At 56.1% G+C, this 8,353-nt stretch overlaps 1 pseudogene across 1 annotated transcript in view; it reads left to right on the forward strand.

Annotated features, from left to right (window-relative positions):
• Positions 1-7,842, forward strand: part of LOC122545238 (G patch domain-containing protein 2-like) — a 62,437-nt pseudogene extending 54,595 nt beyond the window's left edge. Inside the window, exons 6-9 of the transcript XR_015757806.1 lie at positions 75-150; positions 1,486-1,571; positions 3,981-4,066; positions 7,808-7,842. The product of XR_015757806.1 is annotated as a G patch domain-containing protein 2-like (transcript). The remainder of the gene's footprint in view (positions 1-74; positions 151-1,485; positions 1,572-3,980; positions 4,067-7,807) is intronic.
• The last annotated feature ends 511 nt before the right edge of the window (positions 7,843-8,353 follow it).

Raw genomic sequence — 8,353 nt, forward strand, 5'->3', positions numbered from 1 at the left:
GGGTTCCGTGTCTGTCTGTGAGAGAGAGTCTGCACTGATGGCTGTGTGTTTAGCCAATCTTTTCCTTGTTGTAGATTACGGAGAACCTTCTGTGTGAGGGGTCAGTACCGAGAGTGGAGTGTGCTGAACCACCTTCAACCCTTACGGGGGGTAAGTGAACACTCGCCATTCCCCCTGCTTCCCCCACACTAGGTTTCTTCTGGAAGTGTTGACTGGTTGCATTCTAAGCTGTTGTCAGTTTGAACAAGAAATATTCAATTCATAGAGATGTACAGCACAGAAACAGACCCTTCGGTCCAACCCGTCCATCCTGACCAGATATCCCAACCCAATCCAGTCCCACCTGCCAGCACCCGGCCCATATCCCTCCAAACCCTTCCTATTCATAATCCCTTCCAGATGCCTTTTAAATGTTGCAATTGTACCAGCCTCCACCACATCCTCTGGCAGCTCATTCCATACACGTACCACCCTCTGCGTGAAAAAGTTGCCCCTTCGGTCTCTTTTATATCTTTCCCCTCTCACCCTAAACCTATGCCCTCGAGTTCTGGACTCCCCGACCCCAGGGAAAAGACTTTGCCTATTTATCCTATCCATGCCCCTCATAATTTTGTAAACCTCTGTACGGTCACCCCTCAGCCTCTGACGCTCCAGGGAAAACAGCCCCAGCCTGTTCAGCCTCTCCTTGTAGCTCAAATCCTCTAACCCTGGCAACATCCTTGTAAATCTTTTCTGAACCCTTTCAAGTTTCACAACATCTTTCCGATAGGAAGGAGACCAGAATTACACGCAATATTCCAACAGTGGCCTAACCAATATCATGTACAGACCAACATGACCTCCCAACTCATGTACTCAATACTCTGACCAATAAAGCCGGTTTATCCAACTGTTCCTGAGCCAATGACCCAGCTGTTCCAGGTCGCGATCCAGTGCTGCTGCTCTGAGCCAGCCCCAGTGCAGAGGAGCCGGATACAGCCACTGCGTCCCCATGCCAAGCCCAGCAGAAACCGGTTTCTGTCTTTGGAGCCAATCACATTGTTTGATCATCTCCCGGCTGGGTGAGGTCACCCCTTGTTGCCATGGTGACTGAGTATTGCAATGTAATGCTGAGGAGGGTCGTGTTGATCTCACCTCCATGTCATAATAGGGGAGGAGCTGGGCCCCAGGCCAGCCGCTGGCTGGGAGGGGAAGGGGGGATGTAGGGTCACAGCAGCTGGAACAGACTCTCTCTGACTGTAACCCAGGGTCACAGCATCCCAGAGCAGCAGCTGGATGCTCACGGGCTGGGGCTGAGGGTGGGGTGGGGTGGGGTGGGGGAACGATCATGTCTCATCGCGGTGTGCCTCTGCTCCCAGAGGCGGAGGGGATTTCCCGCCCCCCGCCCCTCCCCCAGCCATCGCCATCCTGAGTGAGTGTGTGGGTGAGTGACCCTTCCATCTGGCTTTACTGGTGTTGCTGCATCACCATCTCATTGTTTTGCAGTTTAACCCTTTGGTGCCTCTGTATCCACTCGACGTTCTGACTGATGGCTCTCACCGGAGATGCTCCTCACTTCAGAACAAATCCAGGTGAGTGTCACCACACGGTCACAGCAGCTGGAACACACTCTCTCTGACTGTAACCCAGGGTCACAGCAGCTGGAACACACTCTCTCTGACTGTAACCCAGGGTCACAGCAGCTGGAACACACTCTCTCTGACTGTAACCCAGGGTCACAGCAGCTGGAACACACTCTCTCTGACTGTAACCCAGGGTCACAGCAGCTGGAACAGACTCTCTCTGACTGTAACCCAGGGTCACAGCAGCTGGAACAGACTCTCTCTGACTGTAACCCAGGGTCACAGCAGCTGGAACAGACTGTCTCTGACTGTAACCCAGGGTCACAGCAGCTGGAACAGACTGTCTCTGACTGTAACCCAGGGTCACAGCAGCTGGAACAGACTGTCTCTGACTGTAACCCAGGGTCACAGCAGCTGGAACAGACTCTCTCTGACTGTAACCCAGGGTCACAGCAGCTGGAACAGACTCTCTCTGACTGTAACCCAGGGTCACAGCAGCTGGAACAGACTCTCTCTGACTGTAACCCAGGGTCACAGCATCCCAGAGCACAGCAGCTGGAACAGACTCTCTCTGACTTTAACCCAGGATCACAGCAGCTGGAACAGACTCTCTCTGACTGTAACCCAGGGTCACAGCAGCTGGAATAGACTGTCTCTGACTGTAACCCAGGGTCACAGCAGCTGGAACAGACTGTCTCTGACTGTAACCCAGGGTCACAGCAGCTGGAACAGACTCTCTCTGACTGTAACCCAGGGTCACAGCATCCCAGAGCACAGCAGCTGGAAGAGACTGTCTCAGACTGTAACCCAGAGCACAGCAGCTGGAACAGACTGTCTCTGACTGTAACCCAGGGTCACAGCATCCCAGAGCACAGCAGCTGGAATAGACTCTCTGACTGTAACCCAGGATCACAGCAGCTGGAACAGACTCTCTCTGACTGTAACCCAGGGTCACAGCATCCCAGAGCACACCAGCTGGAACAGACTGTCTCTGACTGTAACCCAGGGTCACAGCAGCTGGAACAGACTCTCTCTGACTGTAACCCAGGGTCACAGCAGCTGGAAAAGACTGTCTCTGACTGTAACCCAGGGTCACAGCAGCTGGAACAGACTGTCTCTGACTGTAACCCAGGGTCACAGCATCCCAGAGCACAGCAGCTGGAATAGACTGTCTCTGACTGTAACCCAGGGTCACAGCATCCCAGAGCACAGCAGCTGGAACAGACTCTCTCTGACTTTAACCCAGGGTCACAGCAGCTGGAACAGACTCTCTCTGACTGTAACCCAGGGTCACAGCATCCCAGAGCACAGCAGCTGGAACAGACTGTCTCTGACTGTAACACAGGGTCACAGCAGCTGGAACAGTCTGTCTCTGACTGTAACCCAGGGTCACAGCAGCTGGAACAGACTCTCTCTGACTGTAACCCAGGGTCACAGCAGCTGGAACAGACTCTCTCTGACTGTAACCCAGGGTCACACCAGCTGGAACAGGCTCTCTCTGACTGTAACCCAGGGTCACAGCAGCTGGAACAGACTCTCTCTGACTATAACCCAGGGTCACAGCATCCCAGAGCACAGCAGCTGGAATAGACTGTCTCAGACTGTAACCCAGGATCACAGCAGCTGGAACAGACTCTCTCTGACTGTAACCCAGGGTCACAGCATCCCAGAGCACAGCAGCTGGAATAGACTGTCTCTGACTGTAACCCAGGGCCACAGCATCCCAGAGCACAGCAGCTGGAACAGACTCTCTCTGACTGTAACCCAGGATCACAGCAGCTGGAACAGACTCTCTCTGACTGTAACCCAGGGTCACAGCAGCTGGAACAGACTCTCTCTGACTGTAACCCAGGGTCACAGCAGCTGGAACAGACTCTCTCTGACTGTAACCCAGGATCACAGCAGCTGGAACAGACTCTCTCTGACTGTAACCCAGGATCACAGCAGCTGGAACAGACTCTCTCTGACTGTAACCCAGGGTCACAGCATCCCAGAGCACACCAGCTGGAACAGACTCTCTCTGACTGTAACCCAGGGTCACAGCAGCTGGAACAGACTCTCTCTGACTGTAACCCAGGGTCACAGCAGCTGGAACAGACTGTCTCTGACTGTAACCCAGGGTCACAGCAGCTGGAACAGACTGTCTCTGACTGTAACCCAGTGATAGAGAGGGAGGGGGGAAATCAGCCATGGTTTGTGTCGGGACCAGTGTGCGGGTGATTTCTGGGTTGGTGGTGGAGGTGCTGGATCGTCAGAGGGAGCTGCACATCTTGCGAGGTTCTGTTGGGGTTGATGGTCACCTGAGTCGCGGACTGGGTGGTGTTCAGGAGTTGCTGCATGATGCTGGGCTGTTACAGCGAATGAGTGTGGTCTCTGAGGCCCCAGTTAATTGAGACTGCCTGCTGTGCTCCTCTGCAGACAGACCAGTGTCCACCTGGGCTCGCTATGCACCGGGGATGTGAAGAGACGGAGGAAAACCGCCACGGTGGCCAGTCCTCCCACAGGTACGAACACCGTCCTCCAATCACCCTTAACACTACCGAGGGGCTTCCTGCTCCCAGTTAGCACTGCAGCTCCATTCACACACACACCACCACAAGGCAGGGGGAGGGGGGCAGTGGGATTGATACAGGGGGAGGGGGGCAGTGGGATTGATACAGGGGGAGGTGGGCAGTGGGATTACTGTGGGGATTGATACAGGGAGAGGGGGGCAGTGGGATTACTGTGGGGATTGATACAGGGAGAGGGGGGCAGTGGGATTACTGTGGGGATTGATACAGGGGGAGGTGGGCAGTGGGATTACTGTGGGGATAGATACAGGGAGAGGGGGGCAGTGGGATTACTGTGGGGATAGATACAGGGAGAGGGGGGCAGTGGGATTACAGTGGGGATTGATACAGGGGGAGGGGGGCAGTGGGATTACTGTGGGGATTGATAGGGAGAGGGGGGCAGTGGGATTACTGTGGGGATAGATACAGGGAGAGGGGGGCAGTGGGATTACTGTGGGGATAGATACAGGGAGGGGGGCAGTGGGATTACTGTGGGGATTGATACAGGGACAGTGGGGCAGTGGGATTACTGTGGGGATAGATACAGGGAGAGGGGGGCAGTGGGATTACTGTGGGGATTGATACAGGGGGAGGGGGGGCAGTGGGATTACTGTGGGGATTGATACAGGGAGAGGGGGGCAGTGGGATTACTGTGGGGATTGATACAGGGAGAGGGGGGCAGTGGGATTACTGTGGGGATTGATACAGGGGGAGGTGGGCAGTGGGATTACTGTGGGGATAGATACAGGGAGAGGGGGGCAGTGGGATTACTGTGGGGATAGATACAGGGAGAGGGGGGCAGTGGGATTACAGTGGGGATTGATACAGGGGGAGGGGGGCAGTGGGATTACTGTGGGGATTGATAGGGAGAGGGGGGCAGTGGGATTACTGTGGGGATAGATACAGGGAGAGGGGGGCAGTGGGATTACTGTGGGGATAGATACAGGGAGGGGGGCAGTGGGATTACTGTGGGGATTGATACAGGGACAGTGGGGCAGTGGGATTACTGTGGGGATAGATACAGGGAGGGGGGTGCAGTCGGATTACTGTGGGGATTGATACAGGGAGGGGGGCGCAGTGGGATTACTGTGGGGATTGATACAGGGAGGGGGGTGCAGTCGGATTACTGTGGGGATTGATACAGGGAGGGGGGCGCAGTGGGATTACTGTGGGGATTGATACAGGGGGGGGGCAGTGGGATTACTGTGGGGATTGATTCAGGGAGCGGGGGCAGTGGGATTACTGTGGGGATTGATACAGGGAGAGGGGGCAGTGGGATTACTGTGGGGATTGATACAGGGAGGGGGGCAGTGGGATTACTGTGGGGATTGATACAGGGAGGGGGGCAGTGGGATTACTGTGGGGATTGATACAGGGAGGGGGGCAGTGGGATTACTGTGGGGATTGATACAGGGAGGGGGGCAGTGGGATTACTGTGGGGATTGATACAGGGAGGGGGGTAGTGGGATTACTGTGGGGATAGATTCAGGGCGAGAGGGGGCAGTGGGATTACTGTGGGGATTGATACATGGGGAGGGGGCAGTGGGATTACTGTGGGGATAGATACAGGGGGAGGGGGGCAGTGGGATTAGTGTGGGGATTGACACAGGGGGAGGTGGGCAGTGGGATTCCTGTGGGGATTGATACAGGGGGAGGGGGCAGTGGGATTACTGTGGGGATAGATACAGGGAGGGGGGGCAGTGGGATTACTGTGGGGATTGATACAGGGGGAGGTGGGCAGTGGGATTACTGTGGGGATTGATACAGGGGGAGTGGGGCAGTGGGATTACTGTGGGGATTGATACAGGGGGAGGGGGGCAGTGGGATTACTGTGGGGATTGATACAGGGAGGGGGGCAGTGGGATTACTGTGGGGATTGATACAGGGAGGGGGGGGCAGTGGGATTACTGTGGGGATTGATACAGGGAGGGGGGCAGTGGGATTACTGTGGGGATTGATACAGGGAGGGGGGCAGTGGGATTACTGTGGGGATTGATACAGGGAGGGGGGCAGTGGGATTACTGTGGGTATTGATACAGGGAGAGGGGGGCAGTGGGATTACTGTGGGGATTGATACAGGGAGGGGGGGCAGTGGGATTACTATGGGGATTGATACAGGGAGGGGGGCAGTGGGATTACTGTGGGGATTGATACAGGGAGAGGGGGGCAGTGGGATTATTGTGGGGATTGATACAGGGGGAGGGGGGCAGTGGGATTACTGTGGGGATTGATACAGGGGGAGGGGGACAGTGGGAATACTGTGGGGATTGATACAGGGAGAGGGGGGCAGTGGGATTACTGTGGGGATTGATACAGGGAGAGGGGGGCAGTGGGATTACTGTGGAGATAGATACAGGGACAATGGGATTGTGGGATTACTGTGGGGATTGATACAGGGAGGGGGGTGCAGTGGGATTACTGTGGGGATTGATACAGGGAGAGGGGGGCAGTGGGATTACTGTGGGGATTGATACAGGGAGAGGGGGGCAGTGGGATTACTGTGGGGATAGATACAGGGGAGGGGGCAGTGGGATTACTGTGGGGATTGATACAGGGGGAGGGGGGCACTGGGATTACTGTGGGGATTGATACAAGGGGAGGGGGTCAGTGGGATTACTGTGGGGATTGATACGGGGGGGGCAGTGGGATTACTGTCGGGATTGAGACAGGGGGAGGGGGGCAGTGGGATTACTGTAGGGATATATACAGGGGGAGGGGGGCAGTGGGATTACTGTGGGGATTGATACAGGGGGAGGGGAGCAGTGGGATTACTGTGGGGATTGACAGGGAGAGGGGGGCAGTGGGATTACTGTGGGGATTGATACAGGGAGGGGGGCAGTGGGATTACTGTGGGGATAGATACAGGGAGGGGGGCAGTGTGATTCCTGTGGGGATAGATACAGGGAGGGGGGTGCAGTCGGATTACTGTGGGGATTGATACAGGGAGGGGGATGCAGTCGGATTACTGTGGGGATTGATACAGGGAGGGGGGCGCAGTGGGATTACTGTGGGGATTGATACGGGGGGGGGCAGTGGGATTACTGTGGGGATTGATACAGGGAGAGGGGGCAGTGGGATTACTGTGGGGATTGATACAGGGGGAGGGGGGCAGTGGGATTACTGTGGGGATTGATACAGGGGGAGGGGGGCAGTGGGATTACTGTGGGGATTGATACAGGGGGAGGGGGCAGTGGGATTACTGTGGGGATAGATACAGGGGCAGGGAGGCAGTGGGATTACTGTGGGGATTGATACAGGGGGAGGGGGGCAGTGGGATTACTGTGGGGATTGATACAGGGGGAGGGGGGCAGTGGGATTACTGTGGGGATTGATACAGGGTGCGGGGGGCAGTGGGATTACTGTGGGGATTGATACAGGGGGAGGGGGGCAGTGGGATTACTGTGGGGATTGATACAGGGTGCGGGGGGCAGTGGGATTACTGTGGGGATTGATACAGGGGGAGGGGGGCAGTGGGATTACTGTGGGGATTGATACAGGGGGAGGGGGGCAGTGGGATTACTGTGGGGATTGATACAGGGGGAGGGGGGCAGTGGGATTACTGTGGGGATTGATACAGGGGGAGGTGGGCAGTGGGATTACTGTGGGGATAGATACAGGGAGGGGGGGCAGTGGGATTACTGTGGGGATTTATACAGGGGGAGGTGGGCAGTGGGATTACTGTGGGGATTGATACAGGCGGAGGTGGGCAATGGGATTACTGTGAGGATTGATACAGGGAGGGGGGCAGTGGGATTACTGTGGGGATTGATACAGGGAGGGGGGCAGTGGGATTACTGTGGGGATTGATACAGGGAGGGGGGCAGTGGGATTACTGTGGGGATTGATACAGGGAGAGGGGCAGTGGGATTACTGTGGGTATTGATACAGGGAGAGGGGGGCAGTGGGATTACTGTGGGGATTGATACAGGGAGAGGGGGGCAGTGGGATTACTGGGGGATTGATACAGGGAGAGGGGGGCAGTGGGATTACTGTGGGGACAGATACAGGGACAATGGGACTGTGGGATTACTGTGGGGATTGATACAGGGAGGGGGGTGCAGTGGGATTACTGTGGGGATTGATACAGGGAGAGGGGGGCAGTGGGATTACTGTGGGGATTGATACAGGGAGGGGGGGCAGTGGGATTACTGTGGGGATTGATACAGGGAGGGGGGCAGTGGGATTACTGTGGGGATTGATACAGGGGGAGGGGGGCAGTGGGATTACTGTGGGGATTGATAC

This window comes from Chiloscyllium plagiosum, unplaced genomic scaffold, assembly GCF_037043375.1.
Source record: "Chiloscyllium plagiosum isolate Xiang-an unplaced genomic scaffold, Cpla_swu_hap1 HiC_scaffold_8, whole genome shotgun sequence".
Lineage (NCBI taxonomy): Eukaryota > Metazoa > Chordata > Chondrichthyes > Orectolobiformes > Hemiscylliidae > Chiloscyllium > Chiloscyllium plagiosum.